At 34.2% G+C, this 4,372-nt stretch overlaps 1 protein-coding gene across 4 annotated transcripts in view; it reads left to right on the forward strand.

Moving 5' to 3' along the window:
• Meis1 (Meis homeobox 1) overlaps nucleotides 1–4,372 on the forward strand; it is a 132,934-nt gene that overhangs the window by 122,626 nt on the left and 5,936 nt on the right. The window lies entirely within an intron of this gene.

Below are 4,372 nucleotides of genomic sequence, written 5' to 3' on the forward strand. Positions count from 1 at the left end.
AAAAAAAAAAAAAGAAAAAAAAAAAAAAAAAAAAAAAAAAAAAAAAAAAAAAAGTGTTTTGTTGTGTTTTGGGGGCAAATTGGAATTTTAAAAGTTACCTTGATGTTCAAAATGTAATTCAGAAAGGCAAGCAAGACATTTTCTAAGCTGAAAGCATACTTCACTAAAAGGTTTACTGTTTTTGAAAGCTCAGTTTATGGAAAATTTGAATTATAAACTATTGAAGATGTGCAATTGTTTATTTTAATAATTAAGCCAAATGTTGTATTGTCATGTATTCCTAACAGCCTATATCTGAGTTTTAAGGGTTGTTATATTTGGATACCAATTGAAAAATAGTAACTATTCTTTTACATCTTTAAATTAATAAAATTTTTAAAGAGACCTCATCAATATGGAATATTCTTAGATTATATTTAATAACTATATGTTATCTAAACTATTTTGTGGCTTTTTGGAGCATATATTTTTTGTTGTACATCCAAATTTGAATCTTTGTTTTGGAGACAGGGTTTTGCTATGTAGGCTGGCCTCGAATTCACAAACTTGCAATGATCTTCCTGCCTCAGCCTCCTGAGTGCTGTGGACTACCAGTGTGCACCACCCTGTCTGGCTGTACATCCAAATATGAATTTCATTATTCTCTTCTGTATGTCCTTCAAAAACTGTATTTCTTGCATTTTCAAACTCTAATATATTAGATATTATATATATTTGAATAATATGCATATACATCTAAATAATATATAAAAATATACATTTTAGAACGAACACACATGAGCTTAAGATGACTAATTTATTGATACTTTTGAAAATGACATACTTTTTAAAAAGAAAATTACATTGTCGTAAGAAGGGAACATGTTCATTTTGGTTCACATCAAATCTAAGGTCTTTTTGTTGCTGTTATTGTTCAATGTTTAGAAAATTCTTCATGATTTAGACTCATCCACAATGAAAAGTAAAGCATTCTGTCACAAAGGCAGGGAGGATGAGACACAAGGTCAAAGGGCATTTTAGAAACAAACAGCTGGACCAGTTTATTTAAACAGATAGAGGGATGGGGAACTGACCTCCATTTGACTTATAGTGGGAGGAGCAAGAATGTCATTTTATTACTTTGCCCAGAAGGAAAATGTTTTCATATCAGAATTTACCCCTGAAGCCATCTAAACACATGGCTCTGCTGTACATAGCATAATTCCAAAGAAAGAATACTTGTGAGATGGTCTGGGTTGATAAGAAAAATACACTAAGGAGAATAAAATATACAGATGATGTTAAGACAAAAAGGTGATGTTGCTTTAAAAAAGAAAATGTTTTCCTATTTCCTTAGTTCCTTTCAGATGAAAATGTCCACCATGACCTCAGATAATGAGTTGCTCATGAAAGTATAAGAATAATAATTCAGTAATGATCTGAGAGCTTACATGTCCAATATATAATTGAGAACACTACATTATATTAATTTTTAATATTAAATATAGAAAAAATTAGAAGTTCTAGGTAGACCTGAGAATGTAGTCAAATGGATCAAAGTGATTAAGTTTTCTTAGGTATGCAGTGTTTTTATTTTGCTTTGTTTTTTAAGGAAAGTATTCCTACTTTAACATCTATATAACCCTGGTGTAGTTTACATCTGTGTTATCAGTGAAAACAAACAGTCATTGCCACCAAAAAAAAGAAAAAGCAAATTTCTCCTAATGCCTGTGGGCACTTACCTAAGATGTTGTGGTAAAGTATTTGCTCTCTATATGGGCACCACAGTAGCATGGATAAGTCTAATTAGTGTTGTGCACTGCAAACTTTGAGAAGGACATGGACAACCCTCAGCAAACTGAGCAGTGTGGGGTCTAAGTGGACTCAAAATAATGGAAAGATTTGTGTTCTCTGCGGAACTTTTTAAGAACCGGGAATGTTTAACCTAGGGAGAAGAGAGGCACCTATAGTATGTGGTGGCTATGTTTAAATATTTGAAATGCTATCCTAAGGAAGTGACATTAGAATTGTTTAAATGATCCCAAGGAATTGTAGTGTGAAAGGATTTGAAATCTAGTAAGACACCTTGCCTTGTCCAGAGAGGGAGTGAATGCTCAGGTCAGGAATGGGTGCTACATTGGAAACAGTCCAGCAGAGGCTTTCCATCTACATGAGGATGCCATAGAGGAGACTCGTGTTGTGACTGAAGTAAAGCCCTTTCTAGAACTAGCTTGTGATTCCCTATGATTCCATGGGTCGACTAGCCGTGGACTCCAACTTGAATTGGTTATAATGAATGAGAGTCTGCAATTATAAGTGTGAAGGAGGCAAGCCTTTCGGTACATTGAATCCCTGAGTAGCGTCTGAATTCTGAGTAGCTTCACCTCTGACTATATATACAAGCAGTACTAGTCTTAACAATTCTTAATCTATGAAATGTTCACCTTCACACATGTTCCTTGACTCAGTATTAGAGTTGCTGCCAGTGGTAACTAAGTCAGAACCAGCTAATTTTTAGATAGCTCTTTATTCTGGAATGTTGTGGATGAGGGGCACAACAGTGGCCATGTTCTGATCACGGTGTCAGAGAGTAAGGTGCTCATAGTTATTTGCCAGTGATGTGTCATTCTGCAAATTATTAACATCTCTTTGGTGACATGTGACCTCCAAAAGGCCACTTAATTTCATTGAGTCTTGGCTCCTTGTCTGTTGAAAATGGCTCTTTGCTATTTTTAAGTAAATAGTATAAATCGTATACATGAAATTTTGTGTTTTAAAAGGGTCTTACAAAAGTAAGTTAACTGATTTCTTTTCCTGTAAGAGCAGACTGTGAACAGTACCATCGATAAAGAGCTTTTATTTTTGCTCTCTTATCTATGTAGTTATGATGAAAATTACTTTTGGTATATGCAGAATATTAATATTAAATAATTTTCTAATTGGTCATGCAGTGAAGGCAGCTAATGAAAAAGCAAATTTTTTTTTCATTTTAATTGGTTATTTCACATGGTGTTTGTGCTACACCTGTGCTTATAATGAGAATGGAGAATTACTCTAACCTTCTGCTCACATGATTCCAATTTTCATGGTTTATACAAGATAATGATAACCTGATTTGCAACACAATTTGTTGTAGATCTGTGTTTTAAATATTTTTATTAGCAGTTCAAGGGCCTCATATTCAAGAACTGATATAATATATATTGCCAATGAGAGTTAGCACCAACTGTGTACCTTTTAGTTAGATTCCAGTTTCATTATTTTTTTGTAATTACTTTTCGGATAATGAAAGAACATAAGAAGGTACAAGATATTGAGAATCTTAAAATGTTATGAAGTTATGCATTATTGTGTCAAAAAAAACTGTCTATTTTATGGTTTGGTTTTTGTAACTATTTTCCTTCCCAAAGTGGGAAGACATACAAACTAGAATTCATATTGGACCACAGATCCCGTAATTATTGATAGTACATTATTAAACTTTTCAGTGTATGTTTTTATGTCCTGAGTTGAGAAGTCTGAGTCAGGAACTAAAAGCCATTTACTATTTCTGAATCCAGTATGTCCTCCTCATTTCTGTATTTGCTGTGTAATTCTTACTATGCAGTATAAGTGGACCTGAAGAGTTAAAATCTCATGAGATTGACTTTGGAGAGTTTGTTTTAGCCACTTTTCTGTATTTCAGTGACACATCATTTTTAGAGGGGCTACAAAAACAATTGTGCTAAAACCCTCATTAAATCACGTAACATGACTTTCAGGATTTAATAAGATGTTTACACATTTTCAGTAGTAGCTGGACAAAGAAAGACTATAAGTTCAATTATTATATAGCTGTGACCTTGCCTTGACCTTAGATTTTGCATAAAAAGAAGAAAAAAGCCACTCCAAGAAATCTCTACAATTTCTCTGAAGTTCCCAGGAGTGTGAGTTAGTAGTAATAAAGTCCAGACATTCTCTCATTTGATGGTGTGCTGCCATCCCAGTTCATTATCTTAATAGAGGGCATTAAAATAGAATTAGGCTTTAAAAAGGTAGGGGAGATCTAGTTAAAAATTGTCAAAAACAACTCAAGAGAGCATAAGATTGAAATGTTTCTAATTCAGAGAGGTAACAGATGTCCTCATGAGCATCTCACTGTCTACACCAAAGTCTCCCCTCTTGCAATTGAAAAGAGTGGTGGCCAGCATTGTTTCCTGAAAAGTCGGCTAATTCCCCCATGAAAAGATGAAATGGAAGTGTCCAACTGTGGTAAAACAGGCAAACATAAATCAACTCAGAAACCCCAAGCCTTGTACTCAGAGGTCGCAGGGGGTTATAGGTTTTGCAACATGTGAAGCTGCACATAGAGCTAAGGAGGGAGGCGGTCTCATTTTGCCAAGATGTAGAGTCT

The sequence above is a fragment of the Fukomys damarensis genome, unplaced genomic scaffold (assembly GCF_012274545.1).
Source record: "Fukomys damarensis isolate Sample0158 unplaced genomic scaffold, DMR_v1.0_HiC HiC_scaffold_2, whole genome shotgun sequence".
Classification (NCBI taxonomy): Eukaryota; Metazoa; Chordata; class Mammalia; order Rodentia; family Bathyergidae; genus Fukomys; species Fukomys damarensis.